This window comes from Protopterus annectens, chromosome 10.part0, assembly GCF_019279795.1.
Source record: "Protopterus annectens isolate FY-2018-M chromosome 10.part0, PAN1.0, whole genome shotgun sequence".
NCBI lineage: Eukaryota > Metazoa > Chordata > Ceratodontiformes > Protopteridae > Protopterus > Protopterus annectens.
The window spans coordinates 86,049,103-86,074,600 of record NC_056744.1 but is presented as its reverse complement, the minus strand read 5'-3'; positions in this window follow the sequence as shown (position 1 = coordinate 86,074,600).

Below are 25,498 nucleotides of genomic sequence, written 5' to 3'. Positions count from 1 at the left end.
TGTACTGTAAACACTGAATGCTTCAAGTTTAGTGCACTGTAAACATGGCACTCTTCAGGTTTAATGTATTGTAAATACAGCATGCATCATGTTTAGTGCACTGTAAACATGGCATTCCATGTTTAGTGCACTGTAAGCATGGCATGCTTTAGGTTTAGTGCACTGTAAACATGGCACACTTCAGGTTTAGTGCACTGTAAACATGGCACACTTCAGGTTTAATGCACTGTAAACATGGCACACTTCAGGTTTAGTGCACTGTAAACACGGAGGGCTTCATGTTTAGTGTACTGTAAACATGGCACTCTAGGTTTAGTGCACTGTTGTAAATACTGCACGCTTCAAGTTTAGTACACTAAGCACAGCATGCTTCAGGTTTAGTACACTGTAAACAGCATGCTTCAGGTTTTTGTGCACATATTTACTTTGTGTCATGAATGTGGTGTTCACATCCAATGCAGGTTATGTTCTCTGGCTATTGAGTAAGTGACTGCATACTTAAAGTAACCTGTTCATAATTTACTAACCAAGTAACTGGGCTGTTCCATGGACCCTTTTTCCTTCACTATTCAACCCATAAGACAAGGGTACGACTAGAGAAATTCTGGTTCTATGCACCCACTAAAGAGATCTGCTAGTTATACTAATTTAATGATTACAAAACTCTATGTTTGTAACTCATTATAACCTAGTGACAGTGTTTGTGTGCACCCACTGAAGAGATCTGTTAGTTATACTAATTTAATGATTATAAAAACAGTGCAAGAAGAAATAAATAACTTGCAGAATGAGATACTTGATAGCTATTCAGAAGATGTAATAGGAGAGAAACTTGATGTACTTTGTGATAATAATATATCATGAGAAGAGGCTACAGGCAACTAAAATTCAGAAATTGCACAGACATCAATGATTTTGAAAAAGGGGCATTTTTTTCCTGTCCCAGGAGCAGAAATGCTATTGATTCGCAGCCTGCAGATCAGGAAATGAATAGAAAGTTTGAACAACCAATAGGAGTGTCGAGGGAAGTACCAGCGTCCAACGTTGTAATGGAAGCACTAAATACATTGGCTACTAATGTTAGTGACATCGCAAGTATGCAAATCGAGCCTACTGAGTCCACACAGTCAGTACAAGTGATTAATAGAGCCAGTGGTAATAATCTCCCTAATGAGTCGTGAGACTGCGGATAGCTGCATTGGCTTCTATAGAGGCAAAGCAGCCAGAGACACACATGCAATCAAACAGAATTTTTTTTATTAAAAGACCCGCTCCCTATACAAGAATGCTCCAAGAGCAGAGGGAGACTGCGACGGCTACAGAGCATCAACACTTCAGACAGCCAGGAATGGAGATGGATGAGACAGGTTTAGTAATAAACATTTCATCTTTTTCACTAACTGATACTCAACTCTCTGTATTGTCAAAAGGTCTTAATTTTATCCCTGCCAAAAGAACAGATTTGGTGGAGGTGTTGAAATGTCTAAAGTTGTTTGGGCATACTTTGAACTTAAAAAAAGAAGTTAGGTACTTACCATAACATTCTTTGTGAGTTGTTCATCTCGCCTTCATTCTTACACATGGGGTTCGGAGCCGATCCCTCGGCTCCGAGTCAGCCACTTTCACAAGCAAAAATCAGGTTCTAGGAGGGGTTTAGAAATCATTTTTGAGACTTAAGGGTGAATCCCAGTCTCTGCAGAAAAGAAACTGTAAAACATAGGGGCAGGTGTAGAGTGTACTGACAGGTTGCTTAGACAAGGTCATACAGAGAAGGCAAACATTTTTATTCCTTGAGTTTTGCAAAATGCAATGCCTGGGGAGGGACACTATGAAGATCCTGGGAGAAGTAGAAACGCCAGAGGGTAAAGAAGAGAAAGTGTGATGAAGAGAGAGAGAAAATCTGAGAAATTTTCTGAAGCTGGGGTGAACAGAAATGTGCAGGTGTACATTCTTCGAGTCTAATGAGACCAAAAAATGTTGAGGGAGTACAAAAGGAAGGAGGGTTTGCAGGGATAGCATTTTGAAGGAAGGCACCTCCAGAAAGGTGCTGAGGTTAGATAAATTCAGAACAGGTCTCCAGGTGCCCTTTTTTATCAAAAAAAGTCCTGAATAAAAGCCTCTTCATAGTTGCTGGTGCGGCACTGGTTTTATGGTGCCCTGCTTGAGGAGACATTGCAAGAGATGCAGGGAATCAGGAGAAGTGGAAGTGGTTGCAAACACATCCATGAAGGCTTCTAAGACTGCAGGAACAGGAGAAGACAAGACGTAGAAGCCCCTACCTCTAGCAGACTGCAGTATCGCTTTTACCATCAGAAACCTGTTTTGATTCCCAATCAGAGAGCTACATCATTGTAGTAACAGTTTCCCCAGATTTTCTCAATGGGGGTGTCAGAGATAAGTATCCTCATATCAGAAGCAAGCTGAACAACAGTATGAATTTTTGATGAACAGGTCAAGGAATCCACAATGGAATCAGATTTTTCCTGTTTTGCAGATGAAGATTGATGTTCTCTTCTGAGGAGGGAGGGAGAGAGGAGATGAAAGGAAAGAAGGGGGTTTCAGACATAAGATGGCCTTATAAAGTCCCTCAGAACTCTACGCATTCCTTTTCCTGAGACATCTGAACTGGAGAAACTTTTTGTTTTCTGTTTCTTTTTCTTAGAGGTGACAGCTGCCCTATTGAAGCATCGTGGATCTTTATTCTGGGGAGATCAAAGTACTGGGAACCTCTTCCAGCACAAAGATATGAGGAATTCTCTCTGGTCCCACTGAAACTATCATTCTTGGTTTCCCCTTCTCAACCATTAAGGGATGAACAGCCTTGTCAGGCACGTGAGAGTCACCATACTGGCCTCTGGCTGGGTCACAGTAACGGGTGTCAGAAGTGTGGTGGATTCTTGCCATATTTCAACTGGCACATCAACTCAGACTGGGCAGTAGATGGTTCAGGCCTAACCTTTATGAACTTTTTCTGAAGTGAGTGGGTCATCAGAGGTCGAGGGTTCCCCTAACTTGGATTGTGCAAGGCGCTTCAAAAGTTAGGTTTACAAATAAATATTTAATGAGGAAGTATGAGTACATTAAGGTCTCGAGTACAACTGAATGACAGAGCTGATGGTTTCTATAATCATGGTCAGCCCCTATACAAAATAAGCACTGGAAGTGGAGGTCATTATAAGAATTTCCTACCCCAGTTACACTTCTCCCTTATATGACACTAACAACTTTCCCTCCTGCACCTGAATCAATACATCCCTTTTCAACCTCCCATTAAACACTTCTCATCTTTCTCTTTTTCTAACTGCCCCCATCCACCGCTCTATCTTTTTCATGCATTCCCTATATAGATAAATTAGAAACCTTTCAGATACAGCAATTTGGAACAGGCAGCCTAAGCAGAACGAATCATATACCATGCTCTCTCAGTAATATACTATTACCACTACCTTCCTATATACTATTTCTCTACACTCCCTCCTACAAAATGTTATAGCTTACTTCATTATATCTCTTGAACGCTTTACAACCTTATATACAACACTAAAATCTCCCTTCCTACATAATTTTATAACTTACTTCATTAAATATATTGAACTCCTTGCAAAACTTTTTAAAATGTAAGAACACTAAACTTATGCTTTCCCTTCTGCAGTATCAATCCATTTACTTCCTGCAAGATGTTAGAACTAGACGAACTGTACAGACTTATAAATGTTGATGCAAATATTTTACTGTACATACCATTTTGTAATTATATTTGTTTTTCTTGAGAAATATCAAGTGATGTTTTTCTAAGATCTGACTGAAATTCACTTATTAATATAAATTTACTGTGATGGAGCTTTTCTCCCTGGGCCTCCACTAAAATTGGGATCTGCCCAATGAATAACTAAAGAGATACAAGAATTTTATTTGAATAAGTGTTGGGAAAAATAGCAGTCATGAACAACACAGAAAGCAGACAGATGGGAGTGAAGATGATGTGTTCAGACTTGCAGCAAGACAGCCTAAGGATCTTGGGACTCCTGTATCTGCTTATGTACTCCTATTTCAGTTAGGAGTGCAGGGAAGGTTTTTGGCTTTGCTACACCGGCCAGACGTCAGGTTACCTTAGCAAGATAACCCAAATGTACTGGAACACTGCAACAGTGATATAAGGAAGAACATCACTTCTCCTTTTGGTGGTTTTAAATGTAGACAAAGCATTCAATACAGCCAAGTGGGATTTTGAGTAGGTCATTGGTAGCATTTCCCTTCTCTGACATAACAGGGTTAATAAGGAGTATATATGAAGATCTGCAGTCAACAATTAAGCTGGGAGGGTCTGTATCAGGCAATACGCATTTGAAGAGAGGAACCAGGCAAGGACGCACTCTTTTTCCCACTATTATTAGCTTTATATTTACAACCAATGTCAAAAGAAATAATGGATTTACAAATGTATGGATATAATTGGTACGGAACTCAAGAAAAGTTAGCTTTACTTGTAGATATTGGTTTGTACTTGATATGTGCAGAAAATGACATTTTGAAACAGTTTCAAGTCTTTTCAGGATATTAAAAATAAGGAGGGATCAAAGTCCATTGTGGTAAACTAAGTACCCATTTGTGAACTGTTTCAGAAATGTCGGCATTTATAGATGAATTATTTAGCATTCTGTTAAGGTAGTGCCAATGACACCTGGGAAGAAACTAAACAAAAGATGATGCAAATATTGCGAACCTGGAAGTTCCTGATTGTGGACAAAGATTGCAGGATACAAGCAGTGAAAAGGTTTTGTCCCTTTAGTCATATATACAAATCAAGCCCTTCTTGCTACCACTTCAAATGTCTCTACGCTGAGAGGCTATTTCACACTTACAAGTACAACATGTTCATGTACTCCCTCCTTACCTTGGCAACAATCATGGTCAGCTTCATATTTAAAGGTAATGTCCCAGAAGGGACCTTGGTCTCACCAGTCTTTGTCAGGGTCCCTAATTGCCTTCATGACTGTCACCGACAGCACCAGAATCTGTTTCTGTCCTCAAACTAACACTGCTCCTCCTGCTGTTCCAAGTCATTGCCTCTCTTTCTGTCTGCAACTACACTCTAACTGCAACACCTTGGACCTTCTTCACTGCACGTGTTGGACAACTTCTTTCTTGCACTGCACCTGATCCCTTTGATGTCCCTCTTATCTTCCCAGAAGCCCTAACCACTATTTTCTGCTCATGTCCCCTTTTACCTTATTCTTAGTTCCCTTCCTTCGATATCCTTTCATACAAAACACCAGTCTTCTTTCCAGTCCTCTCATATGCCCAAGTGCCCTTTTTTGCCAAATTCATTCCTGCATCACCTCTGACTGCCTCCCTCTGAGCACCTGTTACTGTCATTTACTCTAATCCATCCATAGGTCTTTTCTGGGCTTAAATTTAACCAGGTCATGAGATTACTCCAGGGAGACTACCATACCTCTCCCACCTTCTCCCTTTGCCTTACTGCCACTATCTTCTAAAAACCCTCTGCCTTTGCTCTCCTATCATCTATCCTACACTTTCTTACCTCATTCCTGACTGTGGACATCTTACTACCATTTCTCTTCTAGGCCCACTCTTTCTCATTGTAACAGCCAATCCACTGCAACCTTTAGTGCCAATATTCACCGAATGGAATGCTCCCATCCTCCACTCCCATATTCTCAACCACCCCTAATCTTCAGTGCCAAAGATCTATCTGAAGTGTTCCTCACAGCTGGATCAGTTATTGGAAGACCCTGATTCAGTTTCCGTTTGTGAGGGCCTGTCCTAGTCTTGCCCAGCTTGTCTGCCACAAATAAAATTCTCAGACAGGATTTAAAATGCTAAAAAACTATATCCCAGGCAACTGAGGCTAGTCTGCACAGAGGAACAAAAAAGAAGCCAAAACACTGGTAAACCAAACGAAGAATGCAAAAACCAGTGTAGGAAGTGCTGAACTCCAATAAATATCCAGAAAGTCCCAAAAGGCAGGTTCCAATAGATTTATTTAACAAAGGTAAAATCCACATACAACACATTTTCGTCCACACTGTGACTTCTTCAGATAAATGAACATAGTATAATAGAGGTCTTTTATACTAAATAATTAATACAATCATTCAATTATCAATCATTGTTACGTTTCTAGATATAAAGAAACAAAGCACAGAAATCCTAAATAAACATAAAAGTGTGGTTTCGAAATTGGTATATACAAATACAAAATAATAAAAATTAATATATAAAGTTTTTTGAAAAAACTTTACTAAAAACAATATCAAGTTAAAAATTGTATATATAAACTTAGTAAATAAAAAACATATAATATTTGACATATACAGTTTTCTAGAAATGTATTTATATACAACATGCCTTTAACTTTAATAAAGGCATGATAGAGGTGTAATCATTGAGACCTGGTTCCCTGTAAGACTCGAGCAATATTTGCCAATAAGTTTCTTGATATTCTAAACGGGTTTCCCATGGTCCACCCCTATGATCCTTAAACACTGTTTCTAAAACTAGAAACTGAAACTTAGCAGTAGGGCAGGTATTGAGATGTCTGTAGAGAGCATTTTTAGAATTTGCTTTTGCATCTCATATACATGTTCATAAATTCTCCTTTTGAGTGCGTTCAGTTTTTCCCACATAGAATGTGGGACACACCAAACAGACAGCCAAATACACTACCCCCTGTGCATTGCAATTAGAATACCTAGTAGATCTAATATATCTGTTTCTAGCTACTAGAAAAAATACATCACTGTGTAGGACGTATTGACACTGATTACAAGAGCCACATCTATGCGTCGCCTTTTGTTAGATTTATAGCGTGACTGAAATTGTTGTTCTAACAAATTTTTCATGTTTCTACCCCTTTTGAAAACTATTCCCACATTCTTATTTTTAAGTTTTTCCAAATCAGTAATTTCTCTAAAATTTTCCCATTCTTCCATAATAATGTTACTAATACTTCCTGAATTAGCACTATATTCAGTAATAAAGGCCTTGTTGAAATCAGTTTGAAATTCAGTAATATCATTAGTGCAACAAAGGCCTCTAGTACTCAGAATGGGTTTGTATTTTCCTGTTCTACTCAGTAAAACTTTTTCTCTAATATGAGAAAGTAGTTCATATGGATAACCCCTATCTGAAAACATTTGAATGAGTTTGTCACATTCTAAAGAGTAATCTGCATCGTCAGATGTCATACGGGACAATCTAACTAGTTGTCCCTTTACAATGCCCCTCTTTTGATGCAATAGATGACTACTATGGAAATGAATATAACTGTTGGAAAAAGTTGGCTTTCTGTATATATTGGATCTAAATTTTTGACCATTTGTTTTTGACCATAGATGTAGTGGATTTATTCTCTGTCATTCCGCATGACACTGGACTGACTTGGCTGGAGGAAGCCTTAGCCACGTGTCCTAATGTCAATGCCAATGATATTGCCTTAACACTGCATCTTATGGAGTTAGTTTTGAAAAATAATTTTATATATTTTTCAGGTGAATATTTCCAACAGACCAAAGGAGTTGCTATGGGGGCCAATTGTGCCCCCACATATGCAGATATAATTCTATCAGTGTGGGAAAAGAAATTTGTTTTCAACAGTGTCTTTAAAGAACACTGGAATGCTTATTTCAGGTTCCTGGACGACATCTGCATTTTTTGGACTGGCCCAGTGGAGGCTATTGATTCCTTTATGGAATATTTAGCTACAACTACTTCGTTTCTTACCTTTACCCATCACATACATGAGAAAAGGGTGGAATATCTTGATGTTTCTCTTGACATCGAAACGGGTAAATTTAGATCCAATATATACAGAAAGCCCACTTTTTCCAACAGTTATATTCATTTCCATAGTAGTCATCCATTGCATCAAAAGAGGGGCATTGTAAAGGGACAACTAGTTAGATTGTCCCGTATGACATCTGACGATGCAGATTACTCTTTAGAATGTGACAAACTCATTCAAATGTTTTCAGATAGGGGTTATCCATATGAACTACTTTCTCATATTAGAGAAGAAGTTTTACTGAGTAGAACAGGAAAATACAAACCCATTCTGAGTACTAGAGGCCTTTGTTGCACTAATGATATTACTGAATTTCAAACTGATTTCAACAAGGCCTTTATTACTGAATATAGTGCTAATTCAGGAAGTATTAGAAACATTATTATGGAAGAATGGGAAAATTTTAGAGAAATTTCTGATTTGGAAAAACTTAAAAATAAGAATGTGGGAATAGTTTTCAAACGGGGTAGAAACATGAAAAATTTGTTAGAACAACAAATTCAGTCACGTTATAAATCTAACAAAAGGCCGGGCACGTATAGATGTGGCTCTTGTAATCAGTGTCAATACGTCCTACACAGTGATGTATTTTTTCTAGTAGCTAGAAACAGATATATTAGATCTACTAGGTATTCTAATTGCAATGCACAGGGGGTAGTGTATTTGGCTGTCTGTTTGGTGTGTCCCGCATTCTATGTGGGAAAAACTGAACGCACACTCAAAAGGAGAATTTATGAACATGTATATGAGATGCAAAAAGCAAATTCTAAAAATGCTCTCTACAGACATCTCAATACCTGCCCTACTGCTAAGTTTCAGTTTCTAGTTTTAGAAACAGTGTTTAAGGATCATAGGGGTGGACCATGGGAAACCCGTTTAGAATATCAAGAAACTTATTGGCAAATATTGCTCGAGTCTTACAGGGAACCAGGTCTCAATGATTACACCTCTATCATGCCTTTATTAAAGTTAAAGGCATGTTGTATATAAATACATTTCTAGAAAACTGTATATGTCAAATATTATATGTTTTTTATTTACAAAGTTTATATATACAATTTTTAACTTGATATTGTTTTTAGTAAAGTTTTTTCAAAAAACTTTATATATTAATTTTTATTATTTTGTATTTGTATATACCAATTTCGAAACCACACTTTTATGTTTATTTAGGATTTCTGTGCTTTGTTTCTTTAAATCTAGAAACGTAACAATGATTGATAATTGAATGATTGTATTAATTATTTAGAAAACCAAAAAAGTGCGGCTTTTCACTAGCAACCAAGTAATCCAAACAAAAAAAGCCGTAGAGTGGAATGCAGTACTGTTTCAAATTCAATACGCGAAAGTGACACCAACCACGTCTTGAACGCTTTTATTGAAAAAACCACATGCGTTTTCGTCCTTTTACTCTAGGACTTCATCAGATAAAACTATTTTAAAAAAAAAACTCTACTTTTATACTTTATTAACAAACAATTAACCAATAAGACACCATCTCATTATTTTAAATAAACCAATCAATTTCATATCTCATTAATATTTATTCCTGAATGGAATTTAAAAATAATCGTATATATAAAAAATACTTTTAAAATCAATTTATCTTTTGGATATTTTTTTAAAAAATTAGTTTGACATCGTGTAATACATCATTGGGAAAGTTCATTTATTTAAAATTTAACCATAAAAGTCATGTACCATAATAACTTCTGTGCAAAATTTCGCAAGCATTAAAAACCTTAGTCCTGTACCCCCTCTAGTGTCAAGAAACTATATAACATGTTAATTCAACCTTCAATTTATTTTTCACTTTTTGTATATGTGTTGTTGTGTTTTGTAATCATTATATGATTCCTACCTATCAATTTCTTATGTCTATTAAATATATCTATATAAATTAATTATATTAAAATTAAATATATATATATATGAATAAATAAATAAATACATAAAATTTTTATTTAAAAATCCTTAAAATTAATGTTTATATACAAAATTGTCATATAAACCAAACAACCCAGTGAATGTGACTTAGACTTTATTCGCTTTCACTTTTAATATTGGTCCTATAGATAAATTTTCATTTAGTCCAGGTCTTTTACAAGCATTTAAATAGACCTGCCACCACAATTCCCTACTTTCTATAATCTCTTCCCACAGACCTCCCCTAACATCCTGCTGTACTTGTTCCAACCCAAAAAATAAATATTTTGCTCCTTCACAATTTTTAAAGTGCCTATATAGTGTGTTAGTTTCTTTTCTTTTTCCAATATCGTATATGTGCTCATATATACGTCTTTTAAAGACCCTTTCCGTTTTTCCAATATAGAATGATTGGCAGTTTTGACAAACTGCCAAATAAACTACCCCTTGGGTATTACAATTGATTCTGTCCTTACTTTTTATTAATCTCTTTCTACTTTCTATAAAAATTTCTTCCTTGTTCATAATGTATGGACATTGTGCACATCTCCCGCACTTATATGTTCCCACTTTATTATTTTCCCCAGTCTTTTTATATTTTCTATTTCCTTCTAATTTTTTCTTTATGTTAGGGGGGTTCCTGTAAGTCACTTGCAATGTCATATTCTTAATCTCTTCTAAGTCTGTGATGGCAGCAAATCTATCCCATTCCCTCTTGAATATCTGTTTAACCTCTTTATTTAAAGTATTAAACTCCATAATTAACCTTTTTACATTCTCATTTGTGTTCACTATCTTATTACCTGGACCATCATTCAATACTTCTTTTATTCCTTTTATTGGTTGAAATTTATTTTTTCTACCTTTCTCAACCTCATCTCTTATTACGCTTACAAATTCTGCCGGGTAACCCCTCTCCAGAAACATTGTTTCCAGTTTATTGCATTCCTGATGGAAATCATCTTCATCACTTGTCATCCTGGAGCCTCTCACAAATTGGCCCTTTATAATATTTTTCTTACAATGTTTTGGATGAAAACTATCATAATGTAAGTACGAATTACAGAATGTGTCCTTTCTGAACACTTTAGTTTCAAATTTTCCATTTTTCTTATACATTTCCACATCTAAGTAATTCATAACTTTTGTATTCATTACATAAGTAAATTTTAGATAATTAGTGGTTTGATTTATATAAGTAAAAAATTCATTGAACTTTTCCACACTTCCTATCCAGAATATCGCTATGTCATCCAAAAATCTATGATAAAGGCACCAATATTGCCTAAAAACAGAATTGATTATAAATTTCTCCTCCCATTTGCCAAGCACTATATTGGCAAAGGTCGGGGCACAAGCTGCCCCCATTGAGACTCCTGAAATCTGTTTATAATATTCTCCATTGAACATTAGGTAGTTGTATTTCAAAATGGAATCCATAAGGGTCACTACCGTTACTTTTTCTTCGTGTGACAACTTCTTGTCACCGTACACTTTCCTCAAATAATTCCATACCTTCAACATGCGGTGTACTAGAGAAAAGATCTATAATGTCTATTGTGACAAAAATTATTTCTTCGTTGTATATATTTGGGGAAAGTTCTCTTAAGAAATCCCAAGAATCTCTTAGAATAATTTCATTTTTCATCCATAGGTGTTTGACTTTATTGTCTACATATTTAGCTAATGGGGTAATTTTTGCTCCTTCCGCTGAAACAATTGGTCTTAAAGGGGGGTCAAATTGATTCTTATGAATCTTGGGTATGCCAAACATTGTTGCTACCCTTGGCTTTTTTACCTCTAAATATTTATAAGTTCTAATATCAATAACTTTATCCATTAATAAATTTTCAAGTATCATGTCAATTTTCTTATATGCTATTACCAACTCATTTTTAGAGGCCACCGAATATTTTCGTTCATCTAACAAAATTGAATACATTTTGGTATCATACATAGTATTCTCCATAATAACAATTCCTCCCCCTTTGTCTGGTTTCATCACCCTTACCTTGGCGTTCTCAATCATTTCATTCAAAACTTCCCATTCCTCTTTCTTCATATTAGTTATATATTTATTCTTGCCCTTATCCTTCATCTCTAATTTTCTAATTTCTTTTTCTAACACGTTTTCAAAATTTTTTATTTGAGGTGCTAAAGGTGGGTTAAATACCGAACTCCTTTTCAATTCCTCAGTCACAATTCTATTTCCTTCCATACCCATTTTGGAAGCTAAAACAGTTAAGTTTATTTTTCTAGTGAATAACTTAATGTCCAATATTGTACCAGTCACATTTCCTTTTTTCACTGGGTTGTATTTCAATCCTTTACTAAAAGTCTGAAATGTTCTTTTCTTAAAATCATATTACTGAAATTGTAAATGGTGAATCCTTCAAAATTGTTTTAAATTGTTCTCAAAATTTACAGTGTCTTCAATATTCCTATTGTTAATGGGAACCAGGGTACTCACTAATAATGTCTCCCCCTCCCCCTTCTCCCCCCCCTCCCCCCCTAATTTCTTTTCCTATTATAAGGTTCATAATGCTCTTGATTATCCACCCCTAAAGGTGGAAATTCCGTGTCATAGTTGTACTCAACATTCTTTCTTTCTCTATTTCCTTCATTTCTAACCCTGTTGCTATAATTGTTCCTAAAATTTCCTTTCATATTCATTATTGTTGGTTTTGGGTAACTACTATTGCTTGCATATTCTTTTATGTCTCTATTTAACTTTCCCATTTTTCGCTTAATGATGTCTTCACATTTCAAATCTATTTCTTCTCTCATTTTAAAATATCTCTCTCTCCTGTTTGATCCCAAAAATGAGGTCTTGTTTAATGTTGGTGTCAAGCTCTTTGATTTCTTGTTCAATAACAGTTAATTTATTTTCATTTTCCACAATAATAAGCTGTATAATTTCTAGTCCACATTTATTGAAAGCTTTAACTAAATTCACATGAAACGAAGACCCTATTTGCACATTATTAGGGTATTTGTAAACCCTAAGTCCCTTAGGGACTATTTCTTTAATTAAACATTCATTCAAGTATGCATTTTCTATCCTTAGTGTCCTAAATTTCAACATTAGTTCATAAAGTTTATCAAGCTTTTCAATATATGTTGTACCATCATTATTAATCTCATTCTCAATGTCACTTTCAAGATTAAACAAATAATTTTTCTTTAACCACTCATTAGTGGTTTTGTGGTTCGGAAAAACAGTACCTTTGGTGTTTAGCCTTATTTTAGGCCTCGCACCCTTGTCCGTATTTTCATAATAACTTTGTTCTCGTTCTTCCTCTCCAACATCCAAAGCCCTCGGTGTTCTCATGGGGTTAAAATTGGTCATCTCCATTTCTCCAGAGTCGCCGGCTTCTGAAGTATCGCCTATAAGCTCCCTTTTCCTCTTTGCGGCTTGCCCGTTAGTCCCCTCATGAAATGAAACCTCCGAGTGCATCACTCCTCGTCCCGGAACCAAACTTTGACATAGGGGCGTAAGCAAGTCGATCAGTTCGGTTAACTGACCTATAAGCTTGCGAGTTTGCCCCATCTCTTCCTGTCCTTCTGAACCCATAACGAAAAATTTTGTACCGCAAAACCGCTCTCCACAAAATCACAAAGAAAACCAAAAAAGTGCGGCTTTTCACTAGCAACCAAGTAATCCAAACAAAAAAAGCCGTAGAGTGGAATGCAGTACTGTTTCAAATTCAATACACGAAAGTGACACCAACCACGTCTTGAACGCTTTTATTGAAAAAACCACATGCGTTTTCGTCCTTTTACTCTAGGACTTCATCAGATAAAACTATTTTAAAAAAACTCTACTTTTATACTTTATTAACAAACAATTAACCAATAAGACACCATCTCATTATTTTAAATAAACCAATCAATTTCATATCTCATTAATATTTATTCCTGAATGGAATTTAAAAATAATCGTATATATAAAAAATACTTTTAAAATCAATTTATCTTTTGGATATTTTTTAAAAAATTAGTTTGACATCGTGTAATACATCATTGGGAAAGTTCATTTATTTAAAATTTAACCATAAAAGTCATGTACCATAATAACTTCTGTGCAAAATTTCGCAAGCATTAAAAACCTTAGTCCTGTACCCCCTCTAGTGTCAAGAAACTATATAACATGTTAATTCAACCTTCAATTTATTTTTCACTTTGGATTACTTGGTTGCTAGTGAAAAGCCGCACTTTTTTGGTTTTCTTTGTGATTTTGTGGAGAGCGGTTTTGCGGTACAAAATTTTTCGTTATGGGTTCAGAAGGACAGGAAGAGATGGGGCAAACTCGCAAGCTCATAGGTCAGTTAACCGAACTGATCGACTTGCTTACGCCCCTATGTCAAAGTTTGGTTCCGGGACGAGGAGTGATGCACTCGGAGGTTTCATTTCATGAGGGGACTAACGGGCAAGCCGCAAAGAGGAAAAGGGAGCTTATAGGCGATACTTCGGAAGCCGGCGACCCTGGAGAAATGGAGATGACCAATTTTAACCCCATGAGAACACCGAGGGCTTTGGATGTTGGAGAGGAAGAACGAGAACAAAGTTATTATGAAAATACGGACAAGGGTGCGAGGCCTAAAATAAGGCTAAACACCAAAGGTACTGTTTTTCCGAACCACAAAACCACTAATGAGTGGTTAAAGAAAAATTATTTGTTTAATCTTGAAAGTGACATTGAGAATGAGATTAATAATGATGGTACAACATATATTGAAAAGCTTGATAAACTTTATGAACTAATGTTGAAATTTAGGACGCTAAGGATAGAAAATGCATACTTGAATGAATGTTTAATTAAAGAAATAGTCCCTAAGGGACTTAGGGTTTACAAATACCCTAATAATGTGCAAATAGGGTCTTCGTTTCATGTGAATTTAGTTAAAGCTTTCAATAAATGTGGACTAGAAATTATACAGCTTATTATTGTGGAAAATGAAAATAAATTAACTGTTATTGAACAAGAAATCAAAGAGCTTGACACCAACATTAAACAAGACCTCATTTTTGGGATCAAACAGGAGAGAGAGAGATATTTTAAAATGAGAGAAGAAATAGATTTGAAATGTGAAGACATCATTAAACGAAAAATGGGAAAGTTAAATAGAGACATAAAAGAATATGCAAGCAATAGTAGTTACCCAAAACCAACAATAATGAATATGAAAGGAAATTTTAGGAACAATTATAGCAACAGGGTTAGAAATGAAGGAAATAGAGAAAGAAAGAATGTTGAGTACAACTATGACACGGAATTTCCACCTTTAGGGGTGGATAATCAAGAGCATTATGAACCTTATAATAGGGAAAGAAATTTTCAGGTGAGGGGGGGGAGAAGGGGGAGGGGGAGACATTATTAGTGAGTACCCTGGTTCCCATTAACAATAGGAATATTGAAGACACTGTAAATTTTGAGAACGAATTTAAAAACAATTTTGAAGGATTCACCATTTACAATTTCAGTAATATGATTTTAAGAAAAGAACATTTCAGACTTTTTAGTAAAGGATTGAAATACAACCCAGTGAAAAAAGGAAATGTGACTGGTACAATATTGGACATTAAGTTATTCACTAGAAAAATAAACTTAACTGTTTTAGCTTCCAAAATGGGTATGGAAGGAAATAGAATTGTGACTGAGGAATTGAAAAGGAGTTCGGTATTTAACCCACCTTTAGCACCTCAAATAAAAAATTTTGAAAACGTGTTAGAAAAAGAAATTAGAAAATTAGAGATGAAGGATAAGGGCAAGAATAAATATATAACTAATATGAAGAAAGAGGAATGGGAAGTTTTGAATGAAATGATTGAGAACGCCAAGGTAAGGGTGATGAAACCAGACAAAGGGGGAGGAATTGTTATTATGGAGAATACTATGTATGATACCAAAATGTATTCAATTTTGTTAGATGAACGAAAATATTCGGTGGCCTCTAAAAATGTGTTGGTAATACATATAAGAAAATTGACATGATACTTGAAAATTTATTAATGGATAAAGTTATTGATATTAGAACTTATAAATATTTAGAGGTAAAAAAGCCAAGGGTAGCAACAATGTTTGGCATACCCAAGATTCATAAGAATCAATTTGACCCCCCTTTAAGACCAATTGTTTCAGCGGAAGGAGCAAAAATTACCCCATTAGCTAAATATGTAGACAATAAAGTCAAACACCTATGGATGAAAAATGAAATTATTCTAAGAGATTCTTGGGATTTCTTAAGAGAACTTTCCCCAAATATATACAACGAAGAAATAATTTTTGTCACAATAGACATTATAGATCTTTTCTCTAGTATACCGCATGTTGAAGGTATGGAATTATTTGAGGAAAGTGTGTACGGTGACAAGAAGTTGTCACACGAAGAAAAAGTAACGGTAGTGACCCTTATGGATTCCATTTTGAAATACAACTACCTAATGTTCAATGGAGAATATTATAAACAGATTTCAGGAGTCTCAATGGGGGCAGCTTGTGCCCCGACCTTTGCCAATATAGTGCTTGGCAAATGGGAGGAGAAATTTATAATCAATTCTGTTTTTAGGCAATATTGGTGCCTTTATCATAGATTTTTGGATGACATAGCGATATTCTGGATAGGAAGTGTGGAAAAGTTCAATGATTTTTTTACTTATATAAATCAAACCACTAATTATCTAAAATTTACTTATGTAATGAATGCAAAAGTTATGAATTACTTAGATGTGGAAATTTATAAGAAAAATGGAAAATTTGAAACTAAAGTGTTCAGAAAGGACACATTCTGTAATTCATACTTACATTATGATAGTTTTCAACCAAAACATTGTAAGAAAAATATTATAAAGGGCCAATTTGTGAGAGGCTCCAGGATGACAAGTGATGAAGATGATTTCCATCAGGAATGCAATAAACTGGAAACAATGTTTCTGGAGAGGGGTTACCCAGCAGAATTTGTAAGCGTAATAAGAGATGAGGTTGAGAAAGGTAGAAAAAATAAATTTCAACCAATAAAAGGAATAAAAGAAGTATTGAATGATGGTCCAGGTAATAAGATAGTGAACACAAATGAGAATGTAAAAAGGTTAATTATGGAGTTTAATACTTTAAATAAAGAGGTTAAACAGATATTCAAATTCAAGAGGGAATGGGATAGATTTGCTGCCATCACAGACTTAGAAGAGATTAAGAATATGACATTGCAAGTGACTTACAGGAACCCCCCTAACATAAAGAAAAAAATAGAAGGAAATAGAAAATATAAAAAGACTGGGGAAAATAATAAAGTGGGAACATTTAAGTGCGGGAGATGTGCACAATGTCCATACATTATGAACAAGGAAGACATTTTTATAGAAAGTAGAAAGAGATTAATAAAAAGTAAGGACAGAATCAATTGTAATACCCAAGGGGTAGTTTATTTGGCAGTTTGTCAAAACTGCCAATCATTCTATATTGGAAAAATGGAAAGGGTCTTTAAAAGACGTATATATGAGCACATATACGATATTGGAAAAAGAAAAGAAACTAACGCACTATATAGGCACTTTAAAAATTGTGAAGGAGCAAAATATTTATTTTTTGGGTTGGAACAAGTACAGCAGGATGTTAGGGGAGGTCTGTGGGAAGAGATTATAGAAAGTAGGGAATTGTGGTGGCAGGTCTATTTAAATGCTTGTAAAAGACCTGGACTAAATGAAAATTTATCTATAGGACCAATATTAAAAGTGAAAGCGAATAAAGTCTAAGTCACATTCACTGGGTTGTTTGGTTTATATGACAATTTTGTATATAAACATTAATTTTAAGGATTTTTAAATAAAAAATTTATGTATTTATTTATTCATATATATATATATTTAATTTTAATATAATTAATTTATATAGATATATTTAATAGACATAAGAAATTGATAGGTAGGAATCATATAATGATTACAAAACACAACAACACATATACAAAAAGTGAAAAATAAATTGAAGGTTGAATTAACATGTTATATAGTTTCTTGACACTAGAGGGGGTACAGGACTAAGGTTTTTAATGCTTGCAAAATTTTGCACAGAAGTTATTATGGTACATGACTTTTATGGTTAAATTTTAAATAAATGAACTTTCCCAATGATGTATTACATGATGTCAAACTAATTTTTTAAAAAATATCCAAAAGATAAATTGATTTTAAAAGTATTTTTTATATATATGATTATTTTTAAATTCCATTCAGGAATAAATATTAATGAGATATGAAATTGATTGGTTTATTTAAAATAATGAGATGGTGTCTTATTGGTTAATTGTTTGTTAATAAAGTATAAAAGTAGAGTTTTTTTTTTTTAAATAGTTTTATCTGATGAAGTCCTAGAGTAAAAGGACGAAAACGCATGTGGTTTTTTCAATAAAAGCATTCAAGACGTGGTTGGTGTCACTTTCGTGTATTGAATTTGAAACAGTACTGCATTCCACTCTACGGCTTTTTTTGTTTGGATTACTGTATTAATTATTTAGTATAAAAGACCTCTATTATACTATGTTCATTTATCTGAAGAAGTCACAGTGTGGACGAAAACGTGTTGTATGTGGATTTTACCTTCGTTAAATAAATCTATTGGAACCTGCCTTTTGGGACTTTCTGGATATTTATTGGAGTTCAGCACTTCCTACACTGGTTTTTGCATTCTTAGTCTGCACAGAGGGTAAGTTCTGCTTCTCCCTTGTTTATGCACCAGATCACAGTGCTGATTGTTTGCAAACACTTTTACTGATCTTTAGGACCACAGATTATTGAGAGAATTGAAAGCATTTATTACTGCCAACTCCTCTTTCCTGTTTGTGCATTTTGGTCAGTCTTATCTATTCCAGAGACATTGCATTTTTACTTCCATATACACTGCTCCCCAAGCAAAGTCTTGAGGTGTCTGTTACAGACTGTGCTGGGCCTAAATGGGAAAATGGGAGACCTACATTGAAGTAAATTTGGTCCAGTGAAAGAATTTCTCTTCTTACAAATCCCAAAAATGAAATGTGGAATGTCAGGTGATATTGACGGTGAGACCATACTGAATTTAAGCACCACTGAATTTTTGTCATGTGAAGTCGTGCTACAGAAATCATAAGAATCACTGATGCCATGAGTCCTAGTATCCAGAGAAATTCTCTTACTGAGACTACTGTCTGAGTGGAAAAACTCAGAAATAGATCTACTTTTTCCTCTGGAAGGAAAGTTCTTTGAACTGAGGTATCTTGGATACCCCCCGGAAAAATAACCCAAATAAACAAGACTTTTGGACGTTCTCCTGAAACCTGAGACTGTGGAAGAGATCTCTCAACACAGTGAAAGATTCTTAATACTTTGAAAAAGACTGCAAAAATAAGTAAGATGTCTAAATAATGAAAAATGTGAATACAATACAGTCTGCACCAGGCTATCACTAGTGCTAGGCACTGTAAGTAACTTTGGTACAAAGTTTGATGCAGAGAATGATCAGTGTGATCCAGACACAGAAAACCTTATGAAATGTCTGAAATATGGATCTGTATGAATGGGATAAGCATGTTTTAAATCTAAGGTAATAAAAAATTTAAGAGATAAAAACAGAAAGACACCCACAGCTACCAAACATCAGAGCAGAGTACAATGCAGAATACTGCAAAGACAGAACATTCTGACTACCATGATCCAGGAAATAAACTTTAATGGAATTAAAATAAAAAACAGATGAGCACTTTCAGGAAAGTCATATCCCTTCATCAGATTTACACAATAAAACATATACGTAAATTTTAAAAAATTACTGGTTAATAAGCAAATCGCCCTTTGCAAACACCCTTTAAAAAGCAAATCAGAATCGGAGCATAAGGAACCATTACATAAATGCACAAATAATACTGTAATCATTTAAATGAGTCATTCATTCATATCCAATCAAACATGAATATAGGGGGTCCATGAAAACATTATCAGCCAATTGGCTTTTATATATCCAAATTATGTCCTTATGCATATTCGTTGGTTCAGAACTACTCAAAAAGGCGGTTAATCAAATAATCGGTCATATGAACGAATCATTCATTCATAATCAATGAAATAATATAGATGTAAGGTATCTATGAGAACTTCATTAACCCATTGTCTTTAAAAACATAACTTCATGAACGATCATCGACTCATAGCCATTTATAGAAAAAAAACATTCAATGTAGCAACTTTATCAAATAATATTCTTTGATCAAATAATGAATCTCACTTTTGTAAATAATTTTATTATTTTTTTTTTTTTTTAACAAATTGTATATTATCTCTGTATTTTTCACTGTTCTACTACTTGATTTACTTTTGTCTAACTATTGTAAAATTGTCTATATCCTGTGGAGCTTTTCTCCCCGGGCCACCACTGAAAACGGGCTCTTCCAGGCCCAGTGGTCATCAAACTGTAATAAATAACTATATTCGATAAATATTTATTTAAGAAATGATACACATGACTGCAGTTCTACACATTTGTATATGAACCGGTTTCTCATTAGTTATCTAATTATATATTCATGAGTCTGCCGTCAGCATGTACAGCTGAAATGAAAAGATGTTGTTTTTAAATGACTGTATTCATGATGGTCTGTCTTTGCAGGGGATAATACATAGATTATTTTATTCTAAATGTTATTGTCGCATATATTTGATTTGAGATCATTGTCTTATTTATTTGGTCAAAGGTTGTTGTATCTGCCATCTCTTTGAGTGGTTGTGAACACAATAAATATGCATAAAGACATGATTTGGAAATATGAAAGCCAATTAGGTGATGTTTTCATAGACCCCCCCCCCCATATCCACACATTTGACTGCATATGAATGAATGACTCATTTAAATGATTATAGTATTATTTTTGCATTTACGTAATGGATCTTTACACTCCAATTCTGATTTGCTTTTTAAAGGGTGTACGCAATGTGGGATTTGCTTATTGGCCAGTAATTTTTTTAATTTATGCATATGTTTACTGTGTAGATCTGAAGAAGGGATGTGACTTTCCCAAAAGTGCTTATCTGTTTCTATTTTAATTCCATTAAAGGTTATGCCCTGGATCATGTTAGTCAGACTGTTTGGTCTTTGCAGTAACAAACTAAACAGGGGAATGAGAAGTAGCAGGTTATGAACAGATACATTTTGAACCTAAACAGTATAAAAAAAAAATTATATACTCACCATAACATTCCATCTGTGTTGTCCACTTACATTCACCATCAACATATGGATTCAGATCCAACCCTCAAATCTGACTCGGCCACTATTTTCAGCTCGTGGAAGCCTACAAACCCTCGAACTCCTCTCTACATCACAATGTCTCACTCCTGTTCTCCTCAGAAAATACATATAGCTTGAAAGGAAAGACAGTAGCAACTACATACAGAGACCATCACTGTAGATCAAGCCGTAAGGTATTTAAGGTGTCTTTTTAATCCTCACTTCCTATCTATGGTCAGGGGGTAGGAGGGTGGGGAGTTGATGGTGAATGAAAATGGACAACACAGATGGATCATTATAGTGAGTACATAACTTCATCTGATATTGTCAATTTGCATTCACCATCAATGTATGGGACAGAGTCCCGAGCTACCTGAGCCCTGGGTGACCCTAAGGAAGGATGTTCCTAAGAATGACCAAACCAAAGGCCACTCTTTCCCTCAAGACCAGATCTAATTGTAGTGGTTGATAAAGGTGTATGTATTTGACAAAGTAACAGCTGTGCAAATATCATCCATGAAAGCTCTGGAATGAAGAAACGTGGAAGTTGCCATAGGTCTGGTGGAATGTGCTCTTACAGGTTTGTAGAGGGGACATTCAATTTTGCATACACCAAGGAAATGAATTCAGTTATCCTTTGGCTATATTTACTTTCTTAATGGGTTGTCCCAACCTATGGTGTGCAAATGAAAATAAAAGTTGATCTGATTTCCTAAAGTCCTCTGTACATTGCAAAGAGTACCACAACTGTTTATGAACATCCAATGAATGCAACAAGAATTCCCCTTGGTTACTGAAATTTGGAAAGAATACTGGAAGATGAATTTCCTGATTAATATTGGATTCTGACACCACCTTTGGTAGAAAGAAAGCATTGGTCCATAAGGAAACCTTATCTTTGTGAAATACCAAGACAGGGGGGTTCAAGATAATGCATGAAACTCTGATATTCTCCTGGCTGGTGTTACAGCAACAAGAAAAGCTGTCTTCCAAGACAGGAATTTCAAATCACATTTGGCTGCAGGCTCAAAGGTGGATTATGTCAGGCCCTGTAGTACAAGAGTTAAATCCCATGGGGAACAGGGTCCTTTAAAGGGAGATCTTATCAGAAGAGTACCCTTCAGAAATACTTTACAAATCTTCTCAGAAGCCAAGGAAAAATTGTGTAACCCCACATGGAAACTTGAAATTGCTGCAAGCTGAACCCTAACAGTAGATGCCCTTGCTCCTTCATTAAAATATTCAGCTAGAAATTGAAGGACAGCATATCTAGGAGTTGTAAAGGGGTTCTATGTGGTTTTGCTACACCCAACAAACAAATCGTTTCAACTTACTTCTGTACAATTTCCTACTAAAAGGCTTATGGGAAGATAATGGAATAGAACAGACTAGGAAAGAAAGCATAGGTTGCCTGGCCATCAATGGAATTGGAGAAACCATGCTGTCAGTACAAGGTTGGGAAGGTCTGTGTGAATCAGCCTTGTTGGATGGGACAAAAGGTCTGGAGTTGGATCCAGAATCCAAGGTAGGGATAGTAGTTGAGGCCAAAGAAAGGGGAACCATGCACTGTGCTTCAATCTGGCTGCCTTCTGTACAAATCTGTGTATCAAGGGAGTTGAGATAGAGGTACAACAGGCCAGGGGGGCCAATCTTGGAGAAGAGCATCCCTCGGTGACTCTCACGCTGGAGGCATTAGGGAAAATATGCTGCTGCATTTGTTTTTAGGGAAGATGTAAAAAGATCGCAAAAGGCTGGCCCCACTGATAAAATAATTTTCACCACTTTCTGGTTGAGGGATCACTTGTGAGGTAATAGAATGGACCTGCTGAGTTTGTCTGCTGTCAGACTGGACTTCCCCAGAATGTGTACTGCCATCAGAAAGCGATTGAAGGCTATCGCCCACTGTCACACTCTGACAGCTTCTCAACACAGGGGGTAAGACTTGGTTCCTCCTTGCTTGTTGATGTATCAAACTACTGACATACTGTCCATTTAGATTGCAATTGTCCTTTGAAGGAGAGAATCTTGGAATGCTTGCAATGCCAAAAGCACCACTCTCAATCTCCAGAACACTGATATGCAGGTTGGCCTCTGTGGGGGACCAAGTGCCTTAGACTGTCTTCTCCAGATAATAACCCCACACCCAATCTGCAAAGCATCTGTGGTCACTATGGCCTTGGGCTGGGAAGGTATGAATGGTTGACCTTGTTAGGGCTGTCCACCATGAGAGGTCATTTTTACATATCCGAGTCACACTTATCTTTGTAGACATAGGGTGAGTGAAAATGGATCATTGGGTTTGTAGTATCCATTGTAACACACTCAGCCTGCAAGAGGTTTCTGGCCTATATCTTCATGCTGCAAATGATTCTCCTGACCTGGCTTCTGATGTTCTGTAGTCATGGTAATGGTATGGATGCAAGCATGGATTGAGTGTCGAAGACTGCGCCTATGAATTCCAGATTCTGGGTGGGTTTCAGTTTTGATTTCATGATTTATTGTGATCCCTAGAGTTAAGCAAGTTTTTTAGTACCTGTTTTCTTGCTTATACCAACTGATGCCTGGTTAGGGCTCTGATGAGCCAGTTAACCAAATAAGGGAACACCCAGATTCCCTGCAGCCTTAGATGAGCTGTTACTACTGCCATGCATTTGGTGAGCACCCTGGGGGCTGTAGTGAGGCTAAAGAGCAGTACTCTGTACTGGTAGTGACTTGCTCCCACTTGGAAGTGTAAGTGCCTCCTGGACCATCTGTTCATCTTTATGTGATAGTATGCATACTGGAGGTCTATAGAGCCCATCCATTCATCCTTCCCTAAAAAGGGTAGAATAGACTACATGTTACCATCCAGAACTTGGTATGCGTGACCAATTTGTTTAACATTCTGAGATCCAAGATCAGTCTCCCATCCCCTGTCTTTTATCTAACCAAAAAGAACCTTAAGTAAGGTCCAGATCCTATCTGGTCTGGTGGGACTTCTTGGATGATTCTTTTTGCAAGCAACTGTTGAATTTGCTAAGTTGCTGGCTCCCTTTGATTGGGTGGAACATTAGGAAGGTTTGTTATGGATAGGGCGGAAGGAAAAAGGGCATGATAAAACCTCTGGTAATAATTCTCTGCATCCAAATATCATTTGTTATACTTAATCAGGCTGTTTGGTGCAGAGAAAAAACAACCAACTGCCTCTAGAGGAAGATAATCAGGCCTCCTTTCAGAATCATTGACATGGTCTATTAAAGAAAGTATCTTTGGACCCTACATTTTGTGGGCTTCCTCTGCCATGAGGGCATCTTCTGTTAAAATTTCTCTCTGCCTGGGAGAATCACAGTTCCACGTGCATCAGGGAAAGGACCTTGTGATTTTTTGAACCACATCTTGTGACCTCCCTGCTGATTCCTTGAAAAGGTTCTTGGGGGGGGGGTCAAAAATGTACTCCAATAGCAGACAAGGTCTTTCTGCCCTTCTCACACCTGGAACATGTTTCTTTAACAGTGGGAGCAAAAAGGGAGGAGCCATCAAACGGAGCACTGACGAAAGAAGACTTGAAAGGCTCTGCAAAATCACACAGGCACATCCAGACATGCCTGAACCCGCCATCCTTGAAGCACCTTCCATTGCATTGGAAATAAGCCTCTTGGAAGAGTTCACAACTGATTGTAAGATAACCAGCTGAAGGGGCACAGATGCTTGGGTCCACTTCAGTTGTGGTCCTTTCCAACCAGTTGGAAAGTTCGTCAAGTTAGATCCCTTTGCAACCCCGTAAAATGGGCTAGGTAATTCAGCGACTGAATGACAAAAGTCATTGAAGCATACACTCGCTTCCCCAACATGTCCAATGCCCTAGACTCTCTATTAGGAGGATAGACAGTCTAACTCTACTCCACAAGTTCCTTTCTCATGGCCACTGACACAACCATGGCATCAACTGGTACGCCCTTACTCCAAATTTCCTTTCTACTGGTGGTGCCACAATTTTATCTGGTCTCTTGGGGATGGGTTTGGTCGAGTCAGTTTCCTTCCAAGCCTTCTGACAAATAAGGTCCACCAATTGGTCAAGGGCGGGGATACCCAGGCGGTAGATGGGCAGGTCCTGAAAGCTTCCAGATATACAAACTCCTCGGGAGAAGGGTTTTGGACAGACCAACCACCCTTTTGTTTTAGGAGTTCGAGGATGTCTCCAAAGGAGACGTCATCAGGTGGTGATTTTCAGGGACTCTTCTCATTCATTGAGGTCAGTATCAGTGATGAGAGACTCTTGGGGTGAGTCTAGGTGTTTCCTCTTACACTGCCTCTTCTTAGGGACTTCCTCAGTCGGGTGATCTGGGGAAGCATCAGAAGAGGAAGGAATCCCAGATTGGGCAGTCTGGAAACTTTAGACCTGCTGTCCCTGTGGTGAGGCTCACGAGACAAAGTCAAAGAAGAGGTAAAGAATGGAGCCCAAGGGAGAGAACACACCTGATCTGAAGGCCATGCAAATAGGAAATAAAATCAAAAGGACAGGATAAATATATATA